Below are 13,368 nucleotides of genomic sequence, written 5' to 3'. Positions count from 1 at the left end.
ATCAGGGCAGCGGGATAGGACACTGATGAATTCCCATTCAGTTAATGGAGAGCATTGTATGGCTCCAGATGGCGTGCAGTAAAAGATAATTGCTTTCACTCCAAGGACACAAAAGACAGGTCGATAATTGTCAAACGCTGAGGCTTGAGCATAATGCAGAGCAAAATGTTCGGCGAAGGCATCTGGGTCAGCGTAGACAGAGCCATTCGTGGTAACGTCTGATACACCCGCAGGTGTACCAGACACACATGTGATATTAGCCCAAAACCTGCGAAGGAGAAGTACGTGGTCCAATGGTTGAAACGCACAGTACCCAGCTTCCCCACTTCCTGAACTTTTTATCCCTGAAACTAGTTTCCCAAAAAATGGTAAAGTTTCTGTTTGCCAAAGGACACCAGTTTTAGTAAATATATCTTACAACACTGTATTTAAATAAATATTTGTTTTCTGTCAAGCAAACAGCGATAGTTAATTCATCATCATACAATTCGATGTGGTCTTTTTGAGCTGTTCCCTGTAGTGTCCCTACAGAGTCATCAATTTCTACAGGTCTTGGCTTCCCGTTGCCAATTCACTGCGGCTATGTTTCTTAAGTCTCTGTCTCAATTCTCCGGCGGTCTCCTCCTTGGCCTTCTTTGGTAAATTGGGCTCCAATACAGCATTTGTTTTCACCACTTGCCATCTTTTCTTTGAGCGACATGACTAGCCCACTACCATTTCGAGGAATTTACTTTGACCATTATGTTACTGACCTTTGTTGCCTAGCTTATATCAACTGTATTCCTTCTGTCTTCCCATTCCTCTTTAAGCTACTGTTAGTTTTCTAACAATGAACTCATTTAATTTTTGTATCTGAGAGCCGTACGCTATTGCTGGCAATATACAGTTGTCAAAAACTGTTTTCGTCAGCTCGACCGACAACTTAAACTTCAAAACTGAAGAATATCTTCCGTAAGTTCGCCAGCCCAATTTAATACGTCGAAATACTTCTTATTTTAGATCTCCTATCGTCTTTGGCAGTTGAACCAGATAGTCATCTTCTGTGACTCTTTGCAGTTGCGTACTTCCAACAGATAAATTTTACTCCAGTGTCCATTCATCCATCATGAACTTGGTTTTTACCACCGTTCATTTTAGACCAGCTTCACAGCGGACTAACGCAAGTTCACTAACCAATATTTGAAGTTTTTCTGTACTATTTGCAAACAGAACATTATCATCAGCGAGCCTCCGGTTATTTAATCTCTTTCCCAGAATTTGGATTCTCTTTGTTTATCAGTCCAATTTGGACATTGCTTTTTCGAGGACTGATGAAAACAGTTTAGAGTCACCTTGTTTTACATCCTTTTCTATGGGAAATTCAGTGGTTTCTATAACTACAATCACAAGCTCTGTGGAGAATTTGTATTATGTTGTACAACACTTTAATATAGGTCTCTTCTATTCCTTGTTCCGTTGGAGCTTTAAACATAGCTGGATGACTGATCGAGTCGAATGCGTTATCAAAATCTATGAAGACAAGGCAAAGAGGCAGATGGCACTCATTTGTTCTACTTGCCGTTTCGAGTAAGGATAGTGTGGCGTTTATGCCACATCCCTGCCCACGTTCATTATATTTTCGTTCCTATGTTTTATGTATGGGAATATTTTGCTATGGGAGGTTAGCAAGTAGGTAGGATCATAAGGGAGACTCACCGAACGAACCGCCATATGGCCATATAGCGTGAGAACGGCCGGGTGAGCGTGAGATGTATCGTACTGGACCAGAGAGAGAGACAATGGAGATTCACCTAACGCGCTGGGTGTCAAGATGCGAATCGTTTATTATTTACATCTACTTTTTAATACTGCCAACGGCCCTGACTCCGTGGTAACACCGGTTCCCGTCAGATCACCGAAGTTAAGCGCTGTGGGTCTGGGCTAGTACTTGGATGGGTGACCATCCGGTCTGCCGAGCGCTGTTGGCAAGCGGGGTGCTCTCAGCCCTTAAAAACTGAGGAGCTGCTTGATTGAGAAGTGGCGGCTCCGGTCTCGTAACCTAACATACGGCCGCGAGAGTGCTCTGCTGACCACATGCCCCCTCATATCCGCATCCGGCGACGCCTGTGGGCTGGGGATGACACAGTGGCCGGCCGGTATCACTGGGTCGGCCTGGGCCGGTGGACGCAGTTTACGTTTTTTACTATTGAGATATTAATATACAGCTCCATCCGTGATGCTGACGTTACTTGCACTGAGAACTTGTTAATAATAATATCAGCATCACTTATCAGGAAAATGTAACTACAAATTTTAACTACTGTCAGTGTTTATTGATGTTAAGGGAGGACCAGTTATAAGTGCGCAGCGAGAGGGTAGGCGCCAAACTGTTAAGACAGCTGATTGCTAATCTACGATCGCCTTCCAAGTAGGTAATCTATGAATTTGTGTACAAAAACCTCATCACATGTAAATATGGAACAGTTACTTGAAAAACGTCATCGGACAACGTACTTGTGGAATGCCGTGTTAATCCGAGGCATCCTGCCATCGGTTTCCGAGGTGGCAACACGCAAACAAGTGTGTGAAGTGCAACTCAGTGTAAGGCCGGAATTAATCGTCAAATTGCATCGGAAAACGTACTTGTGCGATCTCATGTGGAGTCTACGATCATGTGAAGCATTTTGTGACGGCTGCTCTGGTCGGGAATCAACAATTAATGACCGGAAATCTTGTTATGAATATTAACGGTGTACTGGCACCGGATAGGCAATTCTCACGTTGCGGTCGGTAACGGAAGCAAGACTAAAGAAAAATGAAGACACGTTAGTAGAATATGTCGACCTCAAAAGAGCGTTGGACACTGTGAAATGGTGCAAGATGTTCCAAATTCTGAGAAAAATAGGGGTAAGCTATAAGGAGAGTCGGGTAATATACAATACGTACAAGAGCCAAGAGGGAATAACAAGTGTGGACGACCAAGAACGAAATGCTCGGATTAAAAAGGGTCTAAGACAAAGACGTAGTCTTTTGCTTATATTGTTCAATCTGTACATCGAGGAAGCAATGATGGAAATAACATAAAGGTTCAGGAGTGGTTCAAAATTGTTCAAATGGCTCTGAGTACTATGGGACTTAAGATCTGACGTGATCAGTCCCCTAGAACTTAGATATACTTAATCCTAACTAACCTAAGAACATTACACACATCCATGCCCGAGGCAGGATTCGAACCTGCGACCGTAGCAGTCGCGCGATTCCGGACTACAGCGCCTAGAACCGCATGGCCACGGCGGCCGGCGTTCAGGAGTGGATTTAAAATTCAAAGTGAAAGGATGTCAATGATACGGTTCGGTGATGAAATTGCTGTCCTGAGTGACTGTGAAGAAGAATTACATGACCTGCTGAAAGGAATGAACAGCGTAATGAGTACAGAATACGGATAGAGAATAAATCGAATAAAGACGAAAGTAATGAGAAGTAGCAGAAATGAGAACAGCGAGAAACTTAACATCAGGATAGATGGTCACGAAGTAGATGGAGTTACAGAACTGAACTATCTAGCCAGCAAAAAAACCAATGACCGGTGGAGCAAGGAGGACATGAAAAGCAGATGAGCACTGGCAAAAATGGCATTCCTGACCAAGAGAAGTCTACTAGTTTCAGACATAGGTCTTAATCTAAGGAAGAAATTCCTGAGAATGTACGTTTGGAGCACAGCTTTGGATGCTGCTGAAACAGGAACTGTGGGAAAACTGGACCAGAAGAGAATCGAAGCGTTTGAGATGTGGTGCTATAGACGGATGTTGAAAATTAGGTTGACTGATAAGATAAGGAATGATAAGGTTTTGCATACAGTGGTGAGGAAAGGAATACGTGGAAAACACTGATAAGGAGAAGGCACAGGATGATAGGACGTCTGTAAAGACGTCAGGAAATGACTTACATGGTACTAGAGGGAGCTGTAGAGGGCAAAAATTGTAGAGAATGACAGAGAGTGGAATAAATCCTGCAAATAATTGAGAAAGTAGGTTGCAAGTGCTACTCTGAGATGAAGAGGTTGACATAGAAGAGGAACTTGTGGCGGGCCGCATCAAACCAGTCAAAAGAATGGTGACTCAAAAAGACTGGCTCCAGAAATTGTTTGACTAATTTTGCGATTGGATAAATATAATAAAATTATTCTATGATTCTCATTAAGTTTAGCATTTAAACCTACGCACTTGCCACATTATTATGCACCCTTTATTGCATAAACAAATGGCTCTCAGCACTATAGGACTTGACAACTGAGGTCATCAGTCCCCTAGACTTGTTGTTGTTGTTGTGGTCTTCAGTCCTGAGATTGGTTTGATGCAGCTCTCCATGCTACCCTATTCTGTGCAAGCTTCATCATCTCCCAGTACTTACCGCAACCTACATCCTTCAGAATCTGCTTAGTGTATTCATCTCTTGGTCTTTCTCTACGATTTTTACCCTCCACGCTGCTATCCAATGCTAAATTTGTGATCCCTTGATGCCTCAGAACATGTCCCACCAACCGATCTCTTCTTCTAATCTAGTTGTGCCACAAGCACCTCTTCTCCCCAATTCTATTCAATGCCTCCTCATTAGTTACGTGATCTACCCATCTAATCTTCAGCATTCTTCTGCAGCACCACATTTCAAAAGCTTCTATTCTCTTCTTGTCTAAGCCATTTATCGTCCACGTTTCACTTCCATACATGGGTACACTCCATACAAATACTTTCAGAAACGACCTCCTGACATTTATATCTATACTCGGCGTTAACAAATTTGTCTTCTTCAGAAACGCTTTCCTTGCCATTGCCGGGTCTACATTTTATATCTTCTCTACTTCGACCATCATCAGTTATTTTGCTCCCCAAACAGCAAAACTCCTTTACTACTTTAAGTGTTTCATTTCCTAATCTAATTCCCTCAGCATCAACCGACTTAATTCGACTACATTCCATTATCCTCGTTTTGTTTTTGTTGATGTTCATCTTATACCCTCCTTTCAAGACACTGTCCATTTCGTTCAACTGCTCTTCCAAGTCCTTTGCTGTTTCTGACAGCATTACAATGTCATCGGCGAACCTCAAAGTTTTCATTTCTTCTCCATGGATTTTAATACCTACTCGGAATTATTCGTTTGTTTCCTTTACTGGTTGGTCAGTATACAGATTGACTAGACTTAGAACTACTTAAACGTGACCAACCTAAGGACATCAAGTACATCGATGCCCGAGGCAGGATTCGAACCAGCGATCGTGGCAGCAGCGCGGTTCCGGACTGAAGCGCCTAGAAGCGCTCCTCCACAACGGCCGGCTATTGCATAAACGTTAGAACTCGCGACTGACGGAGAAAAAACAAATTGGGTCAACGTCTACGAGATGCGAGGTGAGGAAGACGCCGACAATTCAGTTACGAGAGGTAGGGGAGAGTGGGGTGGGGGTGCCGGAAGAACTGGACTTTCATATGTGGACCACACGTTGCATCACTGTGCGTCTCACTAAACATATTGCGGCGGACGATGTTTCAAACATACAGTTGCCTACCGCTGTGACGGTGTTACATTATCATTAATTGCACTAAACCCTTCACGGCACCCAGATCGCTCAGTAGCTTGGGCTAGGTCAAGTGTAGACCTGAATCTGGTAGTCAAAAATTTAGTAGAAGCTCTGTACAGTGTCGACTGGAGGCTGATAGGGCTACAGTTCTTTATGTCTTTAGTTTTGCTATTCTTATGAAATAGGATTATTTTGGCTTTTTTCGATTCTCTTGGTCATTTTCCACTGTACCTAAATGCTTTATACATTCGTCACCAAGTACCCACTCATTAAGTTAGCGTGTACACCCGCGTCGGCTGCCACCTGTTCCTGCGGTAAAGTGCAGCCCGGCTATGTACAGGCTCTCGGTGTACACAAAGTGCTCCCCCCGACCTCCCAGCTGGTTAGCTTGCAGAGGGACGGACCCTCCTGGAGCGTCTAGGCTGCCTCAATTACGTGATTGCTTCCAGAGCGGGGTCGATGCCTCTCCACTGCCGGTCGCGGCTCGCTAAGTAGCTCCGCCCGGTCCATCATTCCCCCCCCCCTCCCTCCCTCCCTCCCCCCCTCTCTCTCTCGTCCCATGTCGCACACAACTGTCTCACTCGACCCCGACACTGTGCCACAACTAACGTCTGTGTATCATCACCACTCTTTTGCTTGCTTCTCGAAGAATGTGCAACAAAATAATATTGCATCATCAAGCAATGACTTTATAAAGGCTATGCCCAAGCGTTTTTCCGTATATAAATACGTCTTGGTCACTTAACATATGTCTTTATTTACAACGCCGTTTCCGCTACTGTCATCATCACATCTGTAATTAATACACTACTGGACATTAAAATTGCTACACCACGAAGATGACGTGCTACAGACGCGAAATTTAACCGACAGGAAGAAGATGCTGCGATATGCAAATAATTAGCTTTTCAGAGCATTCACACAAGGCTGGCACCAGTGGCGACACCTATAACGTGCTGACATGAGGAAAGTTGTCAACCGATTTCTCATACACAAACAGCAGTTGACGGACGTTGTCTCGTGAAACGTTGTTGTGATGCATCGTGTAAGGAGGAGAAATGCGTACCATCACGTTTCCGACGTTCATAAAGGTCGGATTGTAGCCTATCGCGATTGCGGTTTATCGTATCGCGACACTGCTGCTCGCGTTGGTCGAGATCCAATGACTGTTAGCAGAATATGGAATCGGTGGCTTCAGGAGGGTAATACGGAACGCCGTGCTGGATCCCAACGGCCTCGTATCACTAGCAGTCGAGATGACAGGCATCTTATCCGCATGGCTGCAACGGATCGTGCAGCCACGTCTCGATCCCGGAGTCAACAGATGGGGACGTTTCCAAGACAATAACCATCTGCACGAACAGTTCGACGACGTTTGCTGCAGCATGGACTATCAGCTCGGAGACCGTGGCTGCGGTTACCCTTGACGCTGCATCACAGACAGGAGCGCCTGCGGTGGTGTACTCAACGACGAACCTGGATGCACGAATGGCAAAACGTCATTTTTTCGGATGAATCCAGGTTCTGTTTACAGCATCGTGTTGGTCGCATCCGTGTTTGGCGACATCGCGGTGAACGCACATTGGAAGCGTGTTTTTCTCATCGCCATACTGACGTATCACCTGGCGTGATGGTATGGGGTGCCATTGGTTACACGTCTCGGTCACCTCTTATTCGCATTGACGGCACTCTGAACAGTGGACGTTACATTTCAGATGTGTTACGACCCGTGGCTCTACCCTTCATTCGATCCCTGCGAAACTCTACATTTCAGCAGGATAATGCAGGACCGCATGTTGCAGGTCCTGTACGGGCCTTTCTGGATACAGAAACTGTTCGACTGCTGCCCTGGCCAGCACATTCTCTAGATCTCTCTCTGATCAAGGGTCGTCGAGCAACTGGCTCGTCACAATACGCCAGTCACTACTCTTGATGAACTGTGGTATCGTGTTGAAGCTGCATGGTCAGCTGTACCTGTACACGCCATCAGAGCTCTGTTTGACTCAGTGCCCAGGCGTATCAAGGTCGTTATTACGGCCAGATGTGGTTGTTCTGGGTACTGATTTCTCAGGATCTACGCACCCAAACTGCTTGAAAATGTAATCACATGTCAGTTCTAATATCATATATTTGTCCAATGAATACCCGTTTATCATCTGCATTTCTCCTTGGTGTAGCAATTTTAAAGGCCAGTAGTGTATTAAGTAAACATACACTGAAACGGCAAATCGAACTAGTATAGGCATGCGTATTAAAATACACAAATGTGTAAACAGACAGTATACAGAGCTGCGGCCGACAACTCCTACATAAGACAAGTGTCCGGCGCAGTTGTTAGATCAGTTACTGTTGGTACAATGGCAGGTTATCAAGATTTAAGGGAATTCGAATGTGGTGTTATAGTCGGCACACCAGCGATGGGAAACAGCGTCTCTGAAGTAGCGATGATGTGGGGGTTTTCCCCTACGACCGTTTCACGAGTGTACCGTGAATATCAGGAACCCGGTAAGACATCAAATCTCCGACATCGCTGCGACCGGGAAAAGATCCTACAAGAATGGGACCAACGTCGACTGAAGAGAATCGTTCGATGTGACAAAACTGCAACCCTTCCGCCATTTGCTGCAGATTTTAATGCTGGGTCATCGACAAGTGTCAGCATGCGAACCTTTCAGAGAAACATAATCGATATAGGCTTTCGGCACTGAAGGCACACTCGTGTACCCATTGCCTTGGCCCGTCAACGGCGGCATTGAACTGTCGATGACTGGAAACATGTTGCCTGGTCGGACTAGTCTCGTTTCAAATTGTATAGAGCGGGTGGATGCGCACGGGTATGGAGACAACCTCATGAGTCCATGGAGCCTGCATGTCAGCAGGGGACTGTTCAAGCTGGTGGAGGCTCTCTAATGATGAGGGGCGTGTGCAGTTGTAGTGATGTGGGACTCCTGATACGTCTACATACGACTCTGATACGTGACTCGTACGTAAGCATCCTGTGTGATCACCTGTATCCATCCATGTCCATTGTGCATTCCTACGGATTTGGGCAGTTCCAGCAGGACAATGCGACACTCCACACGTCCACATTTTCTACAGAGTTGCTCCTGGAACACTGTTCTCAGTTTAAACACTTCCGCTGGCCACGGAACTCCCCAGACATCAATATTATTGAGCATGTCAGGGAAGCCTTACAACGTGTTGTTAGGAAGAGATCTCCACCCCCTCGTACTCTTACGGATTTCAGCTCCGCAGGATTTCCTTGAGCACTACTTGAGTCTTTGGTCGAGTCAATGACACGTCGTCTTGCGGCACTTCTGTGTGCTCAAGGGGCCCTACACGAAATTAGGGAGCTGTACCAGTTTCTTCGCCTCTTCAATGTAAGAACGAGACGCGTTTGTTATACAGTGTGGCCAATATTAAAGTCCCAGTTGCAAAACACTATACAAAGGGATCTACTACTCAGAATGACATCAGATTGGAAGAATGTATTACAGACGCAGGACGAAGCGTATAGAACAAAAAAAGAAACAAAAACATCGAAAACTGAACCAAGAGATGGCGCTGATCCTGAATTTGCGTCCGAGACGCCCAACATGTCTGCCTGCATGAACGATCGGGTGCTGGCTGTAAATCTGTTTAACAGGAACGTCGAGCGTGCGCCAGTGTCCCTGCAAAAGTTCTGGACACTCAGGCGTGTGAAAAATGGTATTGGTCAGGTTCCTGCTTAGGGTCTGGATAATATGATTTGAAAACTCGAGAAGACAGGTCCTTTTGGAGCTCAGTGTGACAGAGGGAGGAAAGCAGTTGATCCAACGTCTGAGAGACGTGGTCACAACTGCAGGATGGGTCGAGCGGAGGTGTGGGAACTCGCAGTGCACGGGCAATCGCCGGAACGTTGGACATGCCTGCCAGCAAGGTACGCAAAATCCTACGAAACATACTGCACTGCTATCCATACAAAGTGATCCATATATTTTATAATTAAATTTTCCTCGAGACATGTTTATCTACAATAATGATGGAAACTGAAGAAATAAATTAAAATTTGTGGCACAGCCAGGACTTGAACGCAGGTCTCCTTCCTTACTACCCAAGAATGTTAATCATAGCTACTATACATTATTCGTCTTGAGCTGATTGCTATCTAATTAAAAAGAATTATACCAGACGCATTTCGCTTTTGATTACAAAGCATCTTCCGCAGTTACTGGTGTTGCTTGACGTAATCTGCTCCTTTCCCTCCTTGCTAGCAGTGGTTAGTGTCGACAGGGTACATTTCACGTCTGCACTTGGCAGTTTATGGCATTCTGCAGTATTTCTTGACCTGCAGTGTTCACAATTGACTGTACAGTTTAAGGAAGTCAACTGTAAATCCTGCAGGTCTTTGACCTATTGTAATGAAGTGGAAAGTTGTGTAAAATGTTTTCTCTTTACTATTTAAAAATTTTTTATCAGTTTAGCCGAGCGGTCTGAGGCGCTGCACTCAGGGACTGTGCTGCTGGTCCCGGCGCAGGTTCGAGTCCTCTCTCGGGCATGGGTGTGTGTGTTTGTCCTTAGGATAATTTAGTTTAAGTAGTGAGTTAGCTTAGGGACTGATGACCTTAACAGTTAAGTCTGTAACACCATAACTCTAGTACTCTATTGATTTATTTTGCTTTTCTTTATTTAATGTTACTTCGTTGAGCTTCTGTAAATGTGTTTGATTGAATCTATAACACCTAATTGTATACTCCTTTCTTTGTAAAAACTGTGATATCTTGATTTGATTCTATGCAATGTAGTGTATCTGTCATTTAAATTCTTTGTCCCATTTGGAGGGAACAGAACTTACTATGTATAATTGTAATTTCCGAATGAATAAGTTTTTGTAGAAATGTCAATATGTGCAAATGTTCTATTTTATTGAATGAATTTGGCTGCTGTTATGTAAACTGCTGATCCTCACTTAGGGTTCTTAGTTAGTTTGTATGTAAAAGGTGTTGTGGTTCCCCTCGGGAACGGAACTGTGTAGCGCGCGCAAATTGTGATTGGCCTAGGTAGAAAAGGTGGAACAAGAGTCAGTCGGGGACGAGCTACGAAACTGTGCACTGCCATGTAAAAGATGCATATTGTGCTGGTTCCGAGAGAGGCTTTTTCTGCTACTTTCCAATGTCTCGGATGGATGGATAAATAGCTGGAACTATCCAGGAATTTGTATCTATCATCGCCACCAAGAAATGAAAGAGTCCAGCAATTCTATCTGCAATTCCACCTACCAACATGCAGTTGCCACCACTTTGCTCAATCATTGCATCGGAATACTACAATGATGTACAGTGAAGGATCAGCTTAATGGATGTGTTAGTGTGTGGTCAAATATAAGGTAATTTATAACTGAATTTATGTACCTACCTTGATTTTTTCCTTATCAGAACACCTCTCAGGTTCCTCTCCCTTTGAACTAAAGTGATTACCGAGTGTCCCTACTGAAATAACATTAAAGACCAGTGTTTCTGCTAATTAATGCCTCTTGAACACAGTAAAAAGAAAGTTAATGTTAATGTGGCAAGAGAGTGAGTTAAAGTTAATGTGGCTTGCTGAAAATAATTTTCCTAGTAAAACTGCTTATTAATGTTGTTGCCAACTTCAATATTAAAAGTTCTTAAGATTGAGGCTTATAAAGTTTTGCTTAGCGAATGATCATATTACTGCCTGTTGTAAATCGCAGAAGGTGAGTCAGTATTTTACATATATGTTAATTTTGTGTCTCACGGTAGAAAAAGTGGAAAACTGCAGTTGTGAAACGTTATATACTCATGTTTGCTAAGTGTTTGTCTCTCTTGTGTATTGGAAGTGCATATTAATAATATAACAGGATCCACAGTTTTTCTATTGTGTTAATGCTAGGTAACAAGTAATGAGAAGACCACTAATTATGCAAACCATAATTTCTTAATTCAAATGATAGTGAGAAGCAACCTGTTAGTGGATTCCAATTAACTTTCATTTTGAATAGTAAAGTATTTAACTGAGGGAGACTTAACCTGTATCCAATTAATGACTCTGCAATGAATAGTAATAATAATGTTATAAAGTCCATTCAGTTTGTACAAGCCCTGAAAGTAATAGTGTGTTTCGGTATCTGTTATAATTTTGCAAATAGTTTCTGCTACTCTAACTGTTAATTTCAATCTTATCGTAAACATAAGTATGTGTCAGAGTTCACTGCACTCGCGTGTGACAAAGTATAGGTTGTGTTTATCCATTAAAGTTACCAATAACTATTTTCTTGAACGAGAATGTTAATCATTCTCTTGCCTAGTTAAGCTGGCGACCGTTTTCTTTATCAGTTAAACAGTGCAGATAGGCAAAATTTTGTTTGTTACTGTTCAAATATTTACATAATTGTGTCTTTCATTTCCGATAATCCACCTCCGTTAGGTACAACACGGTCAACATAACAAAACTCCTCTCAGAGGGTAACACTGCTCTGTTGCTTTATACCATAATTGCTTTACCAAGATAGTTTTATTTCACGGCCTGCCTACAACTTTAAGGTTATGGTATAGCAGTAGCAGACAGGAGTGCTATAAGTCCCATAAGATTTCACACACATTTGAACATTGCTTTGTATTAAATGTTGTATTAAATGTTACATAATTATGTGGATTTTGTGTCGACATGTTAGTGTATTTAAATATTAAGATTTTCCAAAAGATGATTGTATACAACTGGTCCATACCTAGGGATCTGCATTGTGTAAAATGAAAAGCAACAGTTTTGCCCATTTGCAACGGAAGTGAGTTGGCGCGCGCCAAAATGTGGCTGGCGCGGGCTAAAAGGTGGAACAGGAGTCAGTCGGCAGCTAGCTACTGGACAGTCTGGTCTAAGCAGCACGCGAGGGAGCAGTCCAAGTATCGAGGGTAGCAGAGGAGGAGATTTAGTGTTTAACGTCCCGTCGACAACGAGGTCAGTAGAGACGGAGCGCAAGCTCGGCTTAGGGAAGGATGGGGAAGGAAATCGGCCGTGTCCTTTCAAAGAAACCATCCCGGCATTTGCCCGAAGCGATTTAGGGAAATCACGGAAAACCTAAATCAGGATGGCCGGAGACGTGATTGAACCGTCGTCCTCTCGAATGCGAGCCGAGGGTAGCATCCAGTACCTGGATGTAATATGGAAAGGCCTCGGATGCCTGTATGGCTATAAAATGGTGCTCTGTTAATGAAAAAGTCTCTAACGTTGGAAGTATCGTCGCCAAGAAGAGCAAATGACATCCAGAGGAAAGACCAGATAGCCACCATGTACTCGCCAACAATATTCCGCCATTACTTCTGCAAATCTAAGAGGTCAGAATTTTGTCAAAGTATGAACCAGTACATTTAAGTGTTGTTTAATTGGCAATAATCAGGCAAACTGTGTGAAACTTGTGTCCGATCCTTGATTTGGTTCCTCTCATGAGACCTCTTAGGATCCACTCCACATAAATACTGACATCCGAGAATCTTGGGTATTAAGAACTGACGAAAATAGATATTTGTTTGTTTGCAGAATTCTGAGTGCAAAAAGATATCTAGAGATACTGTGGTTTCAACTGAAGTTAAGAGAGGAAGTAAGTGCTGCATTTATGAAAACCTCCAGAGTGATTGATTTGATTTCTTTAAAAGTGTTTGTGCTTTAAAGATTAACTGCATTAAATTCTGTTAATGAAAATTACTGGTTGTATTAATGGCAATAAGACAGCACGTTGTCTTGATGTTAGCTAGAGTCTAAATGCACTTGAAGTCTGACTGAAAATTATATAGAGAAAATTGCCGCCAATAATGTTTTAAAAACC

General features: G+C 43.4%; 1 pseudogene; it reads left to right on the top strand.

The window, feature by feature from the left end:
- Nucleotides 1-1,849: 1,849 nt before the first annotated feature.
- On the top strand, nt 1,850-1,967 carry LOC124717605 (annotated as a pseudogene).
- Nucleotides 1,968-13,368: the final 11,401 nt, after the last annotated feature.

The sequence above is a fragment of the Schistocerca piceifrons genome, chromosome 9, assembly GCF_021461385.2.
Source record: "Schistocerca piceifrons isolate TAMUIC-IGC-003096 chromosome 9, iqSchPice1.1, whole genome shotgun sequence".
NCBI lineage: Eukaryota > Metazoa > Arthropoda > Insecta > Orthoptera > Acrididae > Schistocerca > Schistocerca piceifrons.
The sequence above is the reverse complement of the archived record's forward strand: the minus strand, read 5'-3'. Positions and strand labels throughout refer to the sequence as shown.